This window comes from Nyctibius grandis, chromosome 2 (assembly GCF_013368605.1).
Source record: "Nyctibius grandis isolate bNycGra1 chromosome 2, bNycGra1.pri, whole genome shotgun sequence".
Lineage (NCBI taxonomy): Eukaryota > Metazoa > Chordata > Aves > Nyctibiiformes > Nyctibiidae > Nyctibius > Nyctibius grandis.
The window spans coordinates 74,622,715-74,644,284 of record NC_090659.1 but is presented as its reverse complement, the minus strand read 5'-3'; positions in this window follow the sequence as shown (position 1 = coordinate 74,644,284).

Below are 21,570 nucleotides of genomic sequence, written 5' to 3'. Positions count from 1 at the left end.
TTATTTCTGAGCCACATTCAGTTCAAGAGCGACAGACCACCACTCTGATTTTAAAAAAAAATAAGATTTCTATCTTTTCAGCACAAACACTGAGAAGAAATGAAATAATTAACAGACTTTTATATGGGAGTTGTTTTCAGGAATTTTGCTTTAAGAGAAAAAAAAAGGACTGATCTAAAAGTAAGATCAAATCCTTTTCAAAAAAAACCCAAAACAATGTATGGATGGAGGGTACTACTTCAGGCCCATGTGGAGATGTATAATTTGATCTAATCTTCAAGCAAACATAATTGTTATGGAGTTTGATTTGAACGCTTCTATTAAGATCCATTTAGAGGGAACTAAGAACATATAAGAATAGGAGATAAAAAGTGAAATTTCAGGAAGCAGTAGATAGAATGCATTTAATAAGTAAACTTCAATCTCTTGGTTCTGTCTAGATCAAGTGGTAAAAGGTGTTATTTTCTTAAGAGGTACTTTGTCTTACCTTGAGAATAAATACAGGTTTAATATGAGTAATAAGGAGTAAAATCTAGCATATGAAAACCCCTCAGGATAATTTGTCAGGTTTACATCGTTTCATACTACAGGCATTCTTCCCTGGGGATATTTTATAGAAGAAGTATAATCAACCAAGAAATGTAACAGATCAACTTATTTAGAACTTAGCCACAGAACAAATCTATCCCTTCCTTCATCAGATTAATGAACAATTCTAGGATGTGTTTTCCTTAGTAATAGGTCTTGTTTCTTTTTCCCTGAAAAAGGTTTTAATTAGCAGATCTTTATTTAAAAACTTTTAATATGTAGCTTTGCAAATGACAGAGAAAGACAAAGAGAGAAAGAGTGTCCAGACTTTCCAAATGTTTGGTAGGACTGTCTGTCTGACAGTAGTGAGTTTGCCTGGACTGTAGTTATGCAATATACAGAGAATGAAACTATCAAGCACAGTCATTCTTTAATGTCAGGATGCATGATAGATGGTTGGTTACTCCACAATGAAGCATCAGTATTCACTGTAATATTCCATTTTTGCCTTGGCAGTCCTTGACTCTCTTATGTCTTTCTTTATGCACAGAAAATATAACAACGAAGAGCACTTGTAAAGTTCTACATCAAACTAATCCAGTTTCTTCTTTCTGTGTATTTGTTGACATTAATTAGTATCAACTACTGCTCTAATAAATATTAACTTTCATCTATTAAGAATGCTGAGATCAACAAATGTCCTAGATACAGTCTCCAGTTTCTGTTATCAGAACACATGCTGGCGGATGAGGCATGGAGACATCAACCTGAAGGCTCATTTTTACTGAAAAGGAAACTGAACAGACTGCAGCTCCAAGAAGTTCTCTGCAAACTTTGTTTTTCTCTGAAAAGTTTATGCCATAACTCAACATACTATCTCTTTATAAAATGTTTAGTCTAGCTAAGCAGTAAAAAGCAAACTCTTAGAGATTAGGGAACAAATCTCCTTACTTGTTATACTCCAAATCTTGCTATAGGCAAAAAGCAAGCATATTTCATATGTAAAAACAATAATTTCTTCTTAGTGTAATTGAAATGTTAACTTTTATACAAATATTTCTTATTAGTCCAGATCTACTTATTGCAGGAAAAATTAAAAATATTTTAAAATATTAATTTTCTATCCATTTTTCTGATGTTATGCTGATCATTATGCTGTTCCTGGCTTCAGTCTGAGGAGTGAGTACAGTGAGTAATCTACATCCTGAGTTCTTCAGCAAGAGGCATGTGATATTGATGGTTTCTTTCTTTTCATTCTAGGATCCGCATAGGTTCATTTTACTTGCTTGTGGACTTGCTTCACACCTTGCTCCATCTTCATTGGTCTGCAAGTCCATGTTACTTTCAAATTTTCTATATATGGTACGTTCTACATATATTAGATTCTTGTTCTTCATTCTCTTTGTTACTCTCAAATACATTTTGCCCAGCTCCTAGGTCTGCACTTCTTTGACTATTGGTGGGTTATTTACAGACTCTGGGCTTCCATTGTCAGCCTGCGTCTTTACTCTTATCATGCAATATCTGTACACCCCTACATTGCAGAAAACCCTCTATGTAGTGGGAACACTGTCTTTCCACTTGTTAAGGCCTCTGCTCTCATCCATCCCATGTTTTTATTTCTCTAGGCTTCATCATTGCATTAGAGTCTTACAGACCTTGCTCTATATCAAATAATTACTTGTTACTACTACCTCTATCAAAATTACAAGCAAAAGTAAAACAAATTATGCAGATACTTTGTCTTTAGAAAAATTCCTGTTATTACTAAACAGTATGAAACAACACTCCAGGAAACTAAGCCAAGGTCAGACAAAACAAGCTTGACAAACTTCAATTCTGAGTCCTTGCAAAGTCAACACAGAACTAATGGCAATGCTGTATTTAGTTGGCTATAGAGCTACAGTCCCCTCTTTGGATAGTCCACAAAGCACATGCTGACACTTCTGACAGGGATGTTTGTTACAAAGCATTCTATGACTCAGGGCTCTTAAGCAAAGCATCTTTTTGGAGGAGTTTCCTCTTTCCTATCCAATCTTGTCTTTTCTTGACCTGCATAAATCTGAGGGTAGTCTGGAGTCTGTTATTGTGATGTATGACCATTACTTGATTTGCTAAGTGCCTGGCTTTTATCCTCAATAGAACACATCAAAACAACAAGACTATTGTAATTGTTAAAATCACTCCCATACCTTGTAAAGTCAACTTCAAAATTCCTGTGTGTGAAAGAGATCAACTCACACACTCTGTGATGAGGAAACATACTTGTCCCTTTGTTAACATCTGAGTTAAACAATTTAGCCATGTCCGTCTTTAGTTCAGGGCTAGCAACTGGTACCAAGCCAGGTTCTTTTGGCAGGCTCTGTGCCTCAACTGCCGGTAGTTGCATACTGAGTAAAACAGTAAGTTGTTCAGTGCTGTGGATCTTTACAGCAATCTGTCCCACCAAAAGTTATTTTCTATGGCTTCAGTTTCTTCAACTATTGAGGCCGGTTCCTTGTGGGTGGAATTGATGGTTAATTCCATTTTATTAAATGATGCACCAGCTTTTTCAATCTGTCTCTTATCTTAAAATCTACTCCACACTGGTTTTCCCTGTAAAGTGCATATACTATTACATTTCCAACTTAGGGCTTAGAAAACTGTCACTTAAGTAACTCTATCTGAATCTGTTCTTTACTGTTCTACTTTACTGTTTTATTTGTCTTATTGCAGAACAGTGCATGTGGCTTGTATTTCAGCTGCATGTATTGAAGGTGGGGAGATTCTCCCTTACAGGGTGTATCCATCACCAAGCCTGCAAGAATACTGCGTACCCTGTGAAGGTCCTTAGCTTCTTTCCTTCTTCTTGTGTGGCTTCCACTGAATCTGGAGTGATTGTTAATTTGAAGCAAAATGGCTGTGCTGGATGAGGGAATCCTAATGCCTGTGCCTGTGTTAACCCAGTTTCTGAGGTTGACTGCTGATCATGTGTTGGCGCCCAGCCCCATTATTGTTTTTCTTCTTAAATAGCTTGGTTAAAAGCCTGCTAACTCCTCTACACATGGATATAAAATCTTGAGAAAATTATATGGTCCCTACAGCAATGTTAACTCATGCAGATTTGCAGGGGCAAAGATTTCTCTTGCTTCTTTTATTTGCTGCTCATTAGTTGTGATCAACATTTATGTCCCACATCTACTTCTGTGCACTTTATTTTGTATTAGTTAAGAAGATTTTTTATTTACATTGGATCTTCTCACAAAACTTTTTATTGTCAGCTCTTTCACCTCTATTTGAATGTGGACAGGGATTAATAAATCTTCTTTATATGAAATTACTTGGGCTTGATTAACTTCTGATATTTTTCATGTGACCAGACAACATGAGCACAGCATGTATCTAGAGCATTGTGAAATCCTTGGATAACTCAAGGAAAGAAGAGCCACTGTTCTTTGAACATGAAGACAAGCTTGTACTAACAATGTTGTCTTAGAAATATGGCAAAAAGCATTTGAAGTTTCTGTTTCTGCCCACATTGTCCTAGATGTTATTTCTTTCAGAACCTTTGATATTTTTGCTACAGCAGCATTTACTCATTGCTAGGCAAAAAGGTCCGTAGGTGGCAATAATCATACTTGGACAGTGTTGTATAGCACGTGGAGAATTACCTTGACAGGATAAAGTCTGACACTGACTGAGTATCATCCTCCAGGCCATGTGGTCTGTATCAAAATATTTCACAGATCTGGGATTTGAGACATTAAATAACTTGAGTATTTTAATGATTTCCTCAGAGTTGTTTAATTCTGCACTGTATCTTTTTCAGCAACGTAGCTCAAAGGTGCCATAAAAAACACAGACCTATCATAGCACAGAATCACAGAATGTTAGGGATTGGAAGGGACCTCGAAAGATCATCTAGTCCAATCCCCCTGCCGGGGCAGGATTGCCTAGACCATATCACACAGGAACACGTCCAGGCGGGTTTTGAATGTCTCCAGAGAAGGAGACTCCACAACCTCTCTGGGCAGCCTGTTCCAGTGTTCAGTCACCCTCACCGTAAAGAAGTTTTTCCTCAAATTTAAGTGGAACCTCCTGTGTTCCAGCTTGCACCCATTGCCCCTTGTCCTGTCAAGGGATGTCACTGAGAAGAGCCTGGCTCCATCCTCATGACACTTGCCCTTTACATATTTATAAACATTAATGAGGTCACCCCTCAGTCTCCTCTTCTCCAAGCTAAAGAGACCCAGCTCCCTCAGCCTCTCCTCATAAGGGAGATGTTCCACTCCCTTAATCATCTTCGTGGCTCTGCGCTGGACTCTCTCTAGCAGTTCCCTGTCCTTCTTGAACTGAGGGGCCCAGAACTGGACACAATACTCCAGATGCGGCCTCACCAGGGCAGAGTAGAGGGGGAGGAGAACCTCTCTTGATCTGCTGACCACACCCCTTCTAATACACCCCAGGATGCCATTGGCCTTCTTGGCCACAAGGGCACACTGCTGGCTCATGGTCATCCTGTTGTCCACTAGGACCCCCAGGTCCCTTTCCCCTACGCTGCTCTCCAACAGCTCTGCCCCCAACTTGTACTGGTACATGGGGTTGTTCTTGCCCAGATGCAGGACTCTACACTTGCCCTTGTTATATTTCATTAAATTTCTCCCCGCCCAACTCTCCAGCCTGTCCAGGTCTCTCTGAATGGCTGTGCAGCCTTCCGGTGCATCAGCCACTCCTCCCAGTTTTGTGTCATGAGCGAACTTGCTGACAGCGCACTCTAATCCCTCATCCAAGTCATTAATGAATATATTGAATAGAACTGGTCCCAGAACCGACCCTTGTGGGACTCCGCTAGACACAGGCCTCCAACTGGACTCTGTCCCACTGACCACCACTCTCTGGCTTCTTTCCTTCAGCCACTTCACAATCCACCTCACTACCCGATCATCCAGACCACACTTCCTCAGTTTAGCTGCGAGGTTGCTGTGGGAGACCGTGTCAAACGCTTTACTGAAATCGAGATAGACCACATCCACAGCTTTACCATCATCTATCCACCGGGTAACATCCTCATAAAAGGCTATCAAGTTGGTTGAGCAAGACTTTCCGTTGGTGAAGCCATGCTGAGTGCCCCTAATGATCCCCCTATCCTTGATGTGCCTAGAGACAGCACCAAGAACAAGTTGCTCCATCACCTTTCCGGGGATGGAGGTGAGGCTGACTGGTCTATAGTTACCCAGGTCCTCCTTCTTGCCCTTTTTGAAGACTGGAGTGACATTCGCTTTCCTCCAGTCCTCAGGCACCTCTCCCGTTGCCCACGACTTAGCAAAGATGATGGACAGTGGCCTAGCAATGACTTCCGCCAGCTCCCTCAGCACCCGCGGGTGCATCCCATCAGGGCCCATGGATTTATGGACGTCCAGGTTGCTTAATTGGTCCCTGACCCAGCCCTCATCAACCAAGACAGATTCCTCCTCTATCCTGACTTCTTCTGGGGCCGCAGGGGTCCGGGGCTCCTCAGGACAGCCTCCAACAGTATAGACAGAGGCAAAGAAGGCATTCAGTAACTCCGCCTTCTTTTTATCCTCTGTCTCCAGGACCCCCACCTCATTCATCAGTGGGCCTACATTGCCTCTAGTGTTGGCTTTACCTGCAATGTATTTGAAGAAGCCCTTTCTGTTGTCCTTGACCTCTCTTGCAAGGTTTAATTCCAAGGAGGCCTTAGCTTTCCTAGTTGCCTCCCTACATCCTCTGACAACAGACTTCTATTCCTCCCAAGTGGCCAGCATCTCCTTCCACGATCTGTACACCCTCTTCTTCCACTTGAGTTTGCCCAGCAGTTCCCTGTTCAACCATGCAGGTCTCCTGGTACCCTTCCTTGACTTCCTACCTGTTGGGATGCTCTGATCTTGAGCACGGAAGAAGCAGTCCTTGAATGCTAACCAACTATCTTGGGCCCCCTTACCTTCTAGTACCCTGTCCCATGGGATTTCCCCTAGCAATTGCCTGAAAAGGCCAAAGTTGGCCCTCCTGAAGTTCAGGGTTGTGATTCTGCTAGCTGTTCTGTTCCTGCCACATGAGATCCTGAACTCTACCATCTCATGGTCACTACAACCAAGGCTGCCCTCAACCTTCACCTCTTCAACCAGACCCTCCTTGTTAGTGAGGATCAGATCCAGCAGCGCTCCTCTCCTAGTTGGCTCATCCACCATTTGCATCAGAAAGTTATCATCAACGCACTGGAGGAACCTCCTGGACTGGGGATGGCTGGCTGAGCAGGCCTCCCAACAAATATGAGGGTAGTTGAAATCCCCCACAACAACCAGGCCCTGTAATTGCGAGACTGCTCTCAGCTGCCTGTAGAAGGCCTCATCACCCTCCTCATCCTGATCCGGTGGCCTGTAATAGACACCCACAACAGTATCACCCCTGACAGCCTGCCCCTTAATTCACACCCACAAACTCTCAACTCGCTCCTGATCTGCCTCTGGACAGAACTCAATACATTCTAGCTGCTCACTCACATAAAGAGCAACTCCACCACCTCTCCTTAGCGGCCTGTCTTTCCTGAACAGGACATAGCCATCCATGACCACATTCCAGTCATGCGAGGTGTCCCACCAAGTCTCTGTAATTGCCACTAGATCATAGCCCCCCGACCGAACACGGATTTCTAACTCCTCCTGCTTATTCCCCATGCTGCGTGCATTGGTGTACAGGCATTTCAGGAAGCGAGCTGGGCACACCGGTTTCATCCCAGATTCACCCCCTGAATTCACCCCAGGGGGATGGGGGGCCTCCTGATCTACCTCAACACTAGAGCGTTGCCCCAGTGGTGCAAGCCCAGCTACCACCCCATCCCCCTTCGAATCTAGTTTAAAGCTCTCCGAATGAGCCCTGCTAATTCCTGTCCCAGAACCCTTTTGCCCCTACGACATAAACCTTTCCCATGTATCACTGTCACGCCTGGTGTCTTATAAAACCAGCCATTATCAAAGAACCCAAAGCCCTGCCTGTAGCACCAGTCTCATAGCCAGGCGTTAATAGAGAGAATCCTACTGTTCCATCCCACGTCATCACCTGAAAATGGAAGGAGAGAGGAGAAAACAACTTGTGCTCCAGACTCTTTCACCAACTGCCCTAGGGCCTTATAGTCTTTCTTCATCCCCCTCAGACTATGGGATGCAGCTTCTTCCCCACCTGTCTGGAAGATCAGCAGGGGGTAGTAGTCTGTGGCCTTCACCAGGTTGGGGAGTTGCCTGGTGATATCCCTGATTCAGGCTCCAGGCAGACTGCAGACCTCCCTGTGATGGGGGTCAGCTCTGCATATTGGGCCCTCACATCCCTTTAGGAAGGAGTCTCCAACCACTAAAACTCTTCTCTTCTTCCTTGTGGAGGAGGTAGCTATACGCCTGTCAGGTTTTTCTGACTGTGGTGGGACCTCTGATATAGGTTGCCTCTCCACCACATCCCCATTGGACCGGCTGTATTCCACTAGGGCTTCATATCTATTGCTCAGAGGCACCTGTGGAGGCAAGGTAGGCAAGGAGGGCACTCGCCTTTTGCCACGGCCATAGACTTGCCTCTACTCACTCCTCTCCTCTAGGTTATTGTTTTCCACCTGAGAGGGGCAGAGTACAGGGGTCCCTCGATCCTGGGAGCTCTCCGGCAGGTGCTCACATTTTTGTTGCAGGGAGGGCAGAGCCTGGCTCCACCAGTCTATCTCCATTTCAGCCTCCCGAATGCTCCTAAGCCTTTCTACTTCGGCTTGAAGCCTTTCAACCTGGCTTTGCAGCTGTGCCGCTCGGCCGAGCAGATCATCTACTTGCTCACAGCGCACACAGCCCCCTGACACCACAGAGACGGTGTAGCATTCCCTGCAGCCTGCAACCTGCACCATCGCCTCCTTCCGTGGGAGCTCTGTCTGGGTTCCCACATCCATTTTGGTCTTCTTCCACCGGGTAGATACCATTGTTCTTCCACTGAACTGGGAAATACCTGTTGGTGGCACCCCTGGTTCACAGCTCCTTGGCACCTTCCTCGCCTTGTGCACTGGGAGGGAGTCAGTGCCCTCCCCAACGAGCTGCAAACAACTGCAGCCTCTCCTGCCCTGGGACACACCCAGTCACTGCTGACTCACACAGGCACTGCTGAGTCTGAGTCTGAGTCTCCCTCTCCCTCTCCCTCTCCCTCTCCCCTCTGGCCAGGGACTAGTCCCTGCCCTCCAGGAGGCTTTTTATCACCCGATAACAGGGGGTGGAGCGTTTAAACCGCTTAAATCGCCCGCGGTGCCTCTGCGGTGCCTCCGGCTACGCCCCCTCCTCTCCTGATTCGTTGCCAGGAACCTCCGGGTCCGGGTCCGGGGTCAGGAGGAAGCAGCTCAGGGCTGATGCTCGCGGGGGGCTCAAGGGGGGCCCAGAGTACGAAAAACTGCCCGGTTAAGCCCGATGTCGCCCTCGCCCCCGCACTAACCTCAAGTCGCTGCCGCCGCTTTCGCTGCTGCCGCCGCTGTCAGCAATCATCTAACATTACAAAAAATCTCTTAGGTTTGTGTGAGACTACACCAGTGCCTAAAATAATTTGTGAGTTTAAATGCATACTTGATTTGGGTCTGTGTAAATAATATCATAGAGTTTTTCAAGACATTAAATAGAGAAGGCTCAGTCCTAAGAAATAATAGAAAGAAAACAAAGTAGGATATATCTGAAACAAAGGTCTGTGAAAACTGAGTGTTTCTGCAAAAAAGTACAGCAAAGGACAATTTTATAAAATTGTAATATGCTTGAAAATTGAAATAACTCTTCTGGTAACATATTGATCACATTCCAACAACTGGCGATGAAGTGCTAAATGCTGGGATATGGTGGACCCAGTCTTTTCGGGGATTAAGTCTGCTGAGAAAATCTTGCAAGTAGAAGAATAGATATCACTCCCTGCCTTCTTAGTGGAAATGTAGAAAATATGTGATACCAAAAGGGTTTTTTTGTGCAGCTTTGGCATCATAAAAAATGACAGAGTACTCAGAAGCTAAACAGGTGATTCAGAGACTGCTAATAGTTTCCCAGAGTTACAGACAAAACTAAACTTTGCTGTCCCAAGAATCAGAAGCTGGGGCTAGGGTACTCCTATTCGGAAAAGGATGAACTGGGATGCACCACTATTAAAATAAATGAGGAAAACGCAAGAACAATTATCTCTAATAAAAACCACATACTTCATTCCCTTATCTAATGGCAGGGGCAGTGGTTGGACAGGGTTTCCAGGGCACTGGAATGCTCAAAGATGTCAACAGTTGCATAGTGCTTCTGCTGCTTCCATCCGTCCACAGCCCTAGGCAATAATCTGTTTTACCGATGCACAGATGCAGCTGTGAGGTGAGTTTTCTAACAACTCTTTTGGAAACTAACACTGAAATCAGTGGATTTATGGCAATTTATATCAGTTTAGGATCTATGTTCCTGCATATGTTCTTATTCTTGAAATGCAGAATGACAGCTGAAAATGCTGTTGTACTCTCTCCAGTAATGTTTGTGTAAGTGTATGTACTGAAACTCTGTGCTTTCATCCACACATATTAACATCTGCTTCCAATTCTAATATTTGCTCATGCACTTGTGTCCAGGAACACTGTTAGGAGTCACAGGGTAAAATTCTGGCAGGATCTTTGTCTACCAAAAACAATCAGCTAATTTTAAATTAGCCCACTAGAGGAGGGGCCCTGCTTGACCTGTTGTTTGTGAACAGAGAAGGACTAGTGGGAGATGTGAGGGTTGGTGGCCATCTTGGGAATAGTGACCATGAAATATTAGAGTTTTCGATAGTGGGGGAAGTAAGGAGGGGCAAGAGCAGAACTTCTGCCTTAGATTTCCGGTGGGCTGACTTTAGCCTGTTTAAGAGGTTGGTGAAGGGCAAGGGAGTCCAGGAAGGCTGGACATGCTTCAAAAGGGAATTGCTAAATATTCAGGAGCAGGCTGTCCCGGTGAGTACGAAGACAAGCCGTCGGGGAAAAAGACCGACCTGGTTAAACAGAGAACTTAGCCTAGAACTTAAGGAAAAAAAGAGAGTCTACTTGCTCTGGAAGAAAGGTCGGGTAACTTGGGAGGTCTATAGGGATGTTGCCAGGTCATGTAGGGAGAAGATTAGAAGGGCCAAAGCTCAGTTAGGGCCTGATTTGGCTGCTGTGGTCAAAGACAACAAAAAAAGCTTCTACAAATACATCAACAGCAAAAGGAGGGTCAAGGAGAACCTCCACCACTTGCTGAATGAGGAGGGTAGTGTAGTGTCAGGGGATGAGGAAAAGGCAGAGGTGCTCAATGCCTTCTTTGCCTCGGTCTTTAATGTCAAGACCGGTTGTCCTCAGGAGACTTGGCCCCCGGAGCCTGAAGTTAGGGACGGGGGGCTGTGTGAACCCCCCCGTAATCCAGGAGGAGACGGTTAGTGACCTGCTGTGCCAGTTGGACACCCACGAGGCTATGGACCCGGATGGGATTCATCCCAGAGTAATGAAGGAACTGGCAGATGAACTTGCCAAACCACTCTCGATTATCTACCGGCAGTCCTGGTTAACTGGAGAAGTTCCAGCTGACTGGAAATTAGCAAATGTAACGTCCATCTACAAGAAGGGCCAGAAGGATGATCCAGGGAACTCTAGGCCTGTCAGCCTGACCTCAGTGCCAGGCAAGGTGATGGAACAGATCATCCTGAGTGCCATTGCACGGCACATGCAGGCCAATCGGGGCATCGGGGCCAGCCAACATGGATTCATGAAAGGCAGGTCCTGCTTGACCAACCTGGTCTCCTTCTATGACAAAGTGACCCGCTTAGTAGATAAGGGCAGGGCTGTGGATGTAGTCTATCTAGACTTCAGTAAGGCATTTGACACTGTCTCCCACAGCATCCTCCTAGACAAACTGGCTGCCTGGGGCTTGGATGGGTGGACTCTTAAATGGGTTAAAAACTGGCTGGATAGCTGAGCCCAGAGAGTGGTGGTGAATGGGGCAAAGTCCAACTGGCGGCCGGTCACTAGCGGTGTTCCCCAGGGCTCAGTTCTGGGGCTGGTACTGTTCAATATCTTTATAGATGATCTAGACGTAGGGATTGAGTGCACCCTCAGCAAATTTGCAGATGACACCAAGCTGGATGGCAGTGTCGATCTGCTGGAGGGTAGGAAGGCCCTACAGAGGGATCTGGACAGGTTAGATAGATGGGCCGAGACCAACGGCATGAGGTTCAACAAGAACAAGTGCCGGGTCTTACACTTGGGCCACAACAACCCCATGCAGCACTATAGGCTGGGGGAAGAGTGGTTAGAAAGCGGCCCAGCGGAAAGAGACCTGGGGGTGCTGGTCGACAGCCAGCTAAACATGAGCCAGCAGTGTGCCCAAGTGGCCAAAAAAGCCAATGGCATCCTGGCCTCTATTAGGAATAGTGTAGCCAGCCGGTCTAGGGAAGTGATCGTCCCTCTGTACTCGGCACTGGTGAGGCCGCACCTTGAATACTGTGTCCAGTTCTGGGCCCCGCACTTCAAGAAAGATGTTGAGGTGTTGGAGTGAGTCAAGAAGAGGGCGACCAAGTTGGTGAAGGGTCTGGAGGGTCTGACCTACGAGGAACGGCTGAGGGAGATGGGGTTGTTTAGCCTGGAGAAGAGGAGGCTCCAAGGTGACCTTATTGCAGTCTACAACTACCTGAAGGCAGGTTGTAGTGAAGTGGGAGTTGGCCTCTTCCCCTGGGCAACTAGCGATAGGACAAGAGGACATAGCCTCAAGCTTCGCCAGGGGAGGTTCAGGTTGGACATTAGGAAGAATTTATTTTCAGAAAGGCTTATTAGACATTGGACTGGGCTGCCCAGGGAGGTGGTGGAGTCACCATCTCTGGAGGTGTTTAAGAAAAGACTGGACATGGCACTTAGTGCCATGGTCTAGTTGACATGGTGGTGTCAGGGCAACGGTTGGACTCGATGATCCCTGAGGTCTCTTCCAACCTGGTTGCTTGATTCTGTGATTCTGTAATAAATGCTTACACCTATACATATGCATTCACTTTGCAAGCACAAATGTTTGGGTGACATTTGCCATCCTAACTTGTCTTTAAAGAGCTCACATGTCACCTTGGAAGCATAAATACAAGCTTAAGTACCCACGTAAAAGCAATGTACTTACGCTACTACATGTTAAATTCAGTATTTCTTTTAGAGAATCTATAGTATACCACTTAAACCTTCAAGAAATTACTATGGAAGACACTGTAAATACTAGGGTCACCTTGTGTTTTTATCAAAGGCAAAAAAGCAAAGCTGACATTTTTTAAAATCAGTTTTGCAGGTGCAAGGCACTTCTTCTGTTCACTGAAGGCAAATAACATATATGAAATATATAAAAAACACTGATTTAGTAGTTTTTGTCTATATTTCTACTATGTTCTCTGTGACTTGAAGAAATAGGTGTTTAATACTCCTCTACATGTATATTTTTGAAACAGCTGTAGAACATTATCAAAACTGAGGTGTAATTAGTTATCAAGGCATAAAGAAAATTTTCATCTTCTTTTCTTTTTTTAAGGAGAAAATGTCCAAGAAATGACTGTTTTTATGATGTATGACCTGCAAATCTCTCTCCCTCTTTCTTTCTAAGAGACTTGGTGGAAGTTGAACAAAATTCAAAGGGAAGAACATAAAGGACTTAACCTTTCTGATCCTATAAAAGGCTGAATCACTAAAACAGTTAAAGAATAATTATTCTTTCACCAAAAGTCAGAAAGAAGATTTTGCAAGGAACAAGTCACCTTAGCAACTCAATCGCAAAGCAGCAGAGGTCAGTTTGAATTACTACTACAACTAGATATGCTGTTATTTTAGAATGGTGTCAGCAGCTCTAGAGCTCAGGTGCTTCCTTAATTTCTGTCAGAAGCTGCTATTCTCAGGGGTTATTAATAAGTTGACCATTGGAAATTGCATCAAAGACTTGGCATATAAGTTGTCAGTCCAGACACTTATTTCTTGTTACATGAAAAAGTTCAAATTTGATAAGATTTTTTTCTTCAGCTCTATGGTAAAATGAAGATATAAGCAATGATTTCTGATACTTTTCAAAAGCACTAACAAATAAATAACTTTCTTTTTCATTGTTGGATAGCAGTGGGATTTTTTGCAACTTCTTGAAGATACGTATATACCTGTCATGATACTCAGAAGTGCTTGTAAACGATATATACATTCAACTATATTGATTTTATAGGTGGACAAGAATTTTAAGTGCCTCTGAAAGTTATCTGATTCCATAAACACTCATTCATATGATTTTGATTTCTTCTGTTATTAAACATGACTAAACATATTTTAATAGTTATGACGAGACAATCAAGAAATGGGTAGAGATGTTCAAAGAGGTCTAGAAGATATATGTTTAACACAGGTGAAACTTACAATAACAGTAGTTAAATATATGAGCTTTTGAAGCTTAAAGAAGTAGTTTCTGATCATAGTCTAATAAAAGAAGTTATGAAATGATTGTGTAAACTGAACTGTTTCACATTATAATTCTATACCGAACTAAACTACATCTAAATTGTGTGTGGATGAAAAACTGGACATGAGCTGGCAACGTGCTCTTGCAGCCCAGAAAGCCAACCATATCCTGGGCTGCATCAAAGAAGAGTGGCCAGCAGGTCAAGGAAAGTGATTCTGCCCCTCTACTCCACTCCGGTGAGATCTCACCTGCAGTACTGTGTTCAGCTCTGGAGTCCTCAGCACAAGAAAGACATGGACCTGTTGGAGTGGGTCCAGAGGAGGGCCACAAAAATGATCAGAAGGCTGGAACACCTCTCCTATGAGGAAAGGCTGAGAGAGTTGGAGTTGTTCAGCCTGGAGAAGAGAAGGCTCCAGGGACACCTTCTTGCGGATTTCAAGGGGGCTTATAAGAAAGATGGGGACAGACTTTTTACCAGGGCCTGTTGTGATAGGACAAGGGGTAATGGCTTTAAACTAAAAGAGGGTAGATTCAGACAAGATATAAGGAAGAAATTTTTTACTACAATGTTGGTGAAATACTGTCACAGGTTGCCCAGAGAGGTGGTAGATACCCCATCTCTGGACACATTCAAGGTCAGGTTGGATTGAGCTCTGAGCAATCGGATCTAGTTGAAGATGCTCCTTCTCATTACAGTGGGGTTGGACTAGATGACCTTTAAAGGTCCTTTCCAACCCAAACCATTCTATGATTCCAAATTGATATCGTGAATTTAGGTAAAGACATATTCCGCAAGGCAGCTGATTTCTTTTAAATATGCTAAATTCAACTGAATGCTGTTTGAAATTATTTTCATAATTAGTTTCACACATTCTCTCAAAGGTCTTTGGTTATTTTGGAGAAAATAGATCTCCTTTCTCAGTATCCAGTTTTATATATGCAATATTTTGGGAAAAACAACAGTGCAGACTGTTATGAAAAGAAATCAGCTTATGATCAGGTAGGAAGTCGATCAAGTAGTAATACCACCTATCCTTGTTTTCAAGCAGTGACCAGATTCTCACACTCTCTTTCTTGCTTTCCTGACATTACAACTCTACTTTCACGTAACTGTGAAATCAGATCCGGCTCCCAAAGAACTATTTAAATGTCTTAGAGAGAAGTCCAGTATCTTAAAATGAATATTCTTTTCTTTGCTTTTTGTCAAATGCTTATAAGTCATGTGGTGTTTTAAATGTTATATATCTAATTTATATCTGAATATATACGGAAAGATGAATTTAGTTTAGAATCGTAACGTGCCCAGGAGTTTAAATGGCTGCTCTAATGCAAACAGCATTTTAGCTTATACGTAGCTTGTTTTTATTGTCACAGGATTTACATTAACCTTCTGGAAAGTTAGAGAATTGCCCATTACATCTCTGCATATAAGGTAGAATAATGTTCAAAAAAATCTTTACACTATGTTATTTTTTTTTTAATCCAGTGACTTGGTCAATCTATTGAATTTATTTTATTCTAATACAAACTTACTCCCATTACTATAATTTATAAAACACTACATGCTGTGAGCTGAATCTCACTCAATGTTAGACATCTAATAGTTGTTAGATATTTGCCATTGACCTAATATGGCTAAATTCACTTTTTAACCCATGGAATGAAATAGGCGCTTTTAGAATGAAGTCCATCTAACTGAATTTGCATGTCTAAATTTGACATGCCTAAAGTTAGGTAAAATTATTTGTGCCCTAAAGGTCTACCCTATATTATCACACCTTGAGGAAAATAACCCTTGTCCTGGTCTTAGTTAATGATGAAAGTTACTTTCATTATTCAGTTTACATGTGCCAGAAGAGTGTTTATATGTTCCTGCGCTCATGGGAAGGATGACTTCAGTACTTTATACTCTCCCTGTATAACTGCAAATAACCATTTCAGAACAGAATTTGTGCAAATTAATCATGAATAATCCAAATTTCTATGTAATTTAAGATCCTCCATTTATCTAGGATTCAATCATTGCAAATCAATTCGGAGAAAAGGGCTTAAGGAGATTTATGTGAGTTGACAGTAACTCAAGCTAAGATATTTTCCTGTATGAAGTTTATATATGTATGTACAATGTATATATATAATTACTGGTATACATGCACACATATATACAGGAGTCTATGGATAAGACTCTCAAAATGGTTACTTTAATAAAAAAAGTGGTGAAGTAGACTAAAAATGGAAAGAATCATAAAATCATAGAACAAAGGAGGCTGAAAGGGACCTCCAAAGGTCACCTAGTCACATCTCTTGCTCAAAGCAGGAGCAACTTCAATATTAGTTCAGATTGTTCACGGCCTTATCTAGATGAGTTTTGAACATCTTCAAAGACAGAAATTCTGTAAGCTCTTGAAGTAAGCTATTCCAGTGCTTAACCTCTCACTGTGAAGAATGTCTGTATCCAGTAGGAATTTCCCTTCTTGCAACCTCATTTTTTTTGCCTCTTGTCCTTTTGCTGTGCACACATGATAACTGTCTGACTTCATCAGGTCTGCAACACCCTTTTAAGTTGTGGTAGAATAATGTGAGCTCCCTGCCCCAGCCTTCTCTTCTTCAGGCTGGACAAGTCCAGCTCTCTCAGCCTCTCTTCATACACCTTATACCCTAGACCCCTGACCACCTTGGTGTCCCTCAGTTGGACTCTCTCCCATTCACTGATGTCTTCCTTGTACTGGGTCCAAAACGACACCGTATTCTAAAGGCAATCTCACAAGTGTCAAACAGAGCAGAATAATAATTTCCTTGACCTGCTGGCTACACTCTTGTTGAGGCAGCCCAGTTAGCCTTCTTGCTGTCAGTGTACACTGCTGGCTCATGTTCAACTTGTTTCACATGAGGACTCACAAGTCCTTTTCCATAAAAATCTTTCTATCCAACCAGTTCTGAGCCTATGCTGAGTTATGAGGTTTTTTTGACTCAGGCAGGACTTCTCATTTTTTGTTGCTGAACTTAATGAGGTGTCTTTTGGCCTATTCCTACAGTTTGCTGAGGTCTCTCTGAATTGCAAACCTGCCCCGCAACATACCATCATCTCCCCCTCATTTAGTATCACCCACAAAATTGCTGCTGGTACATTCCATCTCATTGTTCAGGTGACTGATGAAGGTATTGTCCCTAATTCAGAGAAGAGAGAGGAAGAATGATATCTGGAACTCAAGAAATTGCTGAAAAATATTGTTTGCATTTTCTTCTTCATTGTCTGCAAAAAGGTTAATACTAAGTCTCAAAGTTATGGAAAAAAATAATATTAACTTATCTATTTGGAGAAGATACTGAGAGGAAGAGAGAGTTACATGCTAGTAATCTGAAGTTATCTCTGAAGCAGATTATTGATTGTCTTTTTAAACAAAGTTCTTTCAGAATGACTGAACATTGCTAAGCCTTCAGGTTTTGAAGACAAGAGAATAAACCATCTTACAGAGAATGAAGACTGAAAAATAAGCAAATTATTTTAAAGTCAGCTTAGCATATTTCATTATGAAACTTTTATTTACAGTGTAATTCATTCTGTTTCTCTACTGGATATACAATAATTTATCTTCATCTGAAAGCTGAATCATTTCATAGAAATAGGATGTCTAGCAGCTTTGATGATAAGCATACGGAACAAAAAGAAGCCATGAACGCAATATTCTATATCTGGCAAGTGACAGCCTTAACTAGTCATTTCCCTCTCTGTATTTCTAGAAACTGATTTGAATATAGAATTTTTTCTAATGTTTTAAGAAAATTTAATTTCTCAAAAGCATAGTTTGTTTTGTTTTGTTTTGTTTTGCTAATTACTGTGTTTAGTGACTTGCACTTCCCTCAAAAAAAAACTGCTTGGCAGCATTCAGCCCCAAAGTCTTTGGTTTTCTTCATAAATGCCAACAGCCAGCAGAAAGAGTAGGAATTGCATATGTTGCATGAATATAGCTCCTGGAGGAATCTCTCACATATCCTGTTGTCACGGTTTAAAGCTGTATTCAGGGATGCACGGATCGGGATCGGGGGCAGCAGGAAAACAGACGGAGTCCTCCCTGGACACCGGCCATAGCAGAAAAGAGCGAGACCCTCGTGATCCCCCCACTTTATACCGAGAATGACATGTGTGGGATGGAATACCCTTGTTGGTCAATTTTGGGTCACCTGCCCTGTCTGCTCCCCACTGCAGCTGCAACCCCCCTTCGGCTCTTCACTTGTAAGCAGTGAGGAATTCAGCAGTGACCTTGGTTTCTCTAAGAATAAGTACAGCAAGAGCCTTACTGCACAACATCCCTACCGGTGCCTCAGCGATAACTACAAACTTCGGGCGTTATCAGTCTTGGAGTCAGACACTGTCTGCAAACATGCAGTTAGTTTCAGAAAGTGCAGTTACTTAGAGGAGACTTAGCTGAAAGCAAAAATCACTGAAAGGAAAATCGGCCTCGTTTAGGCCAAACCAGGACACCTGTTTTTTTCACATCTAGTATAAGTTCATTCCCATATCTTTTCATTCTCTTCTTATTTTACTGTGTCATCTCACTTTTTCTTCAGTGTCATTTTCCCTCTTTCTTACTGATCTTTCTCTATTTATCTAGTAAGAATTGCTTAACCTTCCTAATAGGATCTCCTTATCCTTTATTTTCACCTTTTCCCCCTATGGGAAGTTTCTGTTCTCTTCACTGAGAGAAGTTCAGTCATCCTCTAGTCTCTCTTTGTCTTTGTTCATCTCTGCAACTTGTTGAAGACTTTGTGGTATTAAGGTGGAAAAAGACAGGTGCCCTCAACTTAATTTAGCTTTACAATGCATAATTAATAGGTAGCATTCTGCCTTTCTCCAGGATTCATTTTTCAGTTCTTCCACTCTAGGTAAAGAATTTTCTAATTCTAAATACATACTTTTCTTTGGACCCATACTATTAGAGGACTGCAAAGTGAAGACTGTAGTAGATGATGTCATGGCAGAGTATTTTTTCCTTATACTGTAAATAATATCTTATCTTTGACATAAGACGCCCATACCATAGTATTACAGACAGATATAGGGAACATCTTTTTACAGATTTTTTGCAGTTTTCTTGAGTGTTTTACAAAAACATAATTGATAGTAGGTTTTATTTTTAAGAGCATAACTTCTTTAGATTACCTATAGCTATTTCATTGATATTTCATTTCATCCTTCAGCTACAGTACTTGCCATGTGATTAGTATGTGATCTGACAAATCCATTTGCACTGAAAATACTGAAGTTTAATTGTTGAATCTTGAGTTAAGAAATTACAGAAGTCTCTCGTGATGGTTAAAAACAGAAATATGAGATCAAATATGAGGCAGGAAATTACAGTTTTCACTTAATTCCTAATTTAGCTTTTATGAAGAATTTAATAGGGGCTTTCTTCCCTAAACTTAGATATTTTAAAACCACAATATGGTCATTTATAAGTTCCCTATCTACTCTCCTAACATTTTTCTATAGTTAGTGGAAAGCAGGAGGAGCATGCAAAGCATTTTACCTCTGTGTTCAAAATGGGATCAAAAAAAAGGGAGGGCTCTTTTTTCCTCTGTGATGAATCCAGAACTCCCACTTCTTTACAAACCAGTGTTCAATGCAGTGAGTGTGCCTCTGATGGACCCAAATTGTAAAGAATTCATAAATACCTATCTTAGATTTAGAAGAGATTAATTTTATGCTATATGAGTCTAAAAAGCAATGTTGGATTTTTTTAAAATATCCTCTTTTTTCACCATCAATATATCTGAAATATTGACAGCAAGGTGTCAAAAAAGGTAGGACTACTCTCTTACAGAAAAGATCCAAGCAGAAAATACCAGAAGGAGCTAAAAGAAGTGGTAAAAAATCATGAGAAATTGCAATTTCCAGGATAAAAGAAGATGGAGTAAAATGGATTTGGGGCATGGCAATGTTGCATCTGTTTGAAAGGAATCAGAAAGCATCAAGAGTGACATCTGAGAGCTCTGAAGTAGAGGAAGTGGATGTCTGTGGTTGAGAAGTTTTGAATTCTGTCATGAGTCCATGAGAGGGAGCAGAACTTGAGAAATTTGTTGAAATCAGAGTGTACACAAGACAAGACATTTTGTTTTAAATAATAAATATTGTAATATATTTATTTTACAGATTTGCAACAAGCATAGAGACATTTAATGCAGCTGAAATACACAGTAAGGTAGTTGGAGATTTTTTTGTGAAGCCTACCTTTACCAGCCTGGAAATGTGAGTGGAATTTCATTCAGTTCTTACAGGGGAAAAGGTACCATCCCATTTAGGTTTTAGAAGAATATATGTATAAATCTACAATGAAGATGTCTACTTTTGAGCTGATTATCTAGACCCTGTTTATAATAAGTGAAGTAAGGTGAAATTCAACTCATTTTAAAATAGATTATGTTGTGGGTTAACCCTGGTACGCAGCTAAGCCCCACACAGACTCTTGCTCACTCTTCCCCAGCGGGATGGTGGAAAGAATCAGAAGAGTAAAAGTGAGAAAGCTCATGGGTTGAGATAAAGATATTTCAATAGGAAAAGTGAGAGCTATGTGTGCAAGCAAAGCAAAATAAGGAATTCGTTTACTACTTCCCATCAGCAGGGAGATGTTCAGCCATCTCCAGGAAAGCAGAGCTCCATCACGCATAACGGTAACTTGGAAAGACAAACACCGTAACTCCAAACATCCCCCCTTCCTCCTTCTTCCCCCAGCTTTTATTGCTGAGCGTGACATCATATTGTATGGAATAACACTTCGGTCAGTTGCGGCCAGCTGTCCCAGCTGTGTCCCCTCCCCACTTTTTGTGCACCCTCAGCCTACTTGCTGGTGGGGCAGCATGAGAAGCAGAAAATGCCTTGGCGCTGTGTAAGCACTGCTAAGCGACAGCTAAAATATGGGTGTGTTATCAACACAAATGCAAGACATAGCACTACATGAGATGTTATGAAGAAAATTAACGCTATCCTAGACAAAACAAGTATAGATTATTAAATTGTCAGGAGAGATTTCTCTGAAAGTCTTTATTTCACGCTACTCACTACAAAGGAGTTTCCAGAGGTTCCCTCAGATGTAGGCATGTACCTTATAGTTGCCTACAGTTAAATGAAATCAATTCCACCCATCATGTCTAGTCACCAGGGTTCCTCAATAAACAATGGAGACAAGGAATTACATCAAAAATTCAATTAATCTCTTTCTAAGATAGGTGTCTAAGACAGGTAGGATGAATTATACTCTGCTGGTATAAATTACTCTATTTGGAGTGCAGAGAAGCACTTTGTATTATTTGCATAAATTTCATGGAATATAAGTTAGGTGATGAATCCTGGTTTACATGTTAACCACAAAAAAAAAATATTAAAAGTATTGTCAAAGACTTTCTGTCTTTTCTAAAATCTCTCTGAGAGGGCAAGCTGGCCATTAGGAGGAGTTGCACAAGCATATGGAAGTCAAAAAAAAGATCTGACATATCATTCCAAAATTTTATCTCATGAGTTTCTTAATTAACATAAACAATGAAAATAATCAGGAGAGTTTTAAAGTAAAATGAACCCTGTGTTCTAAAATACCCCCTGGTCTGACAG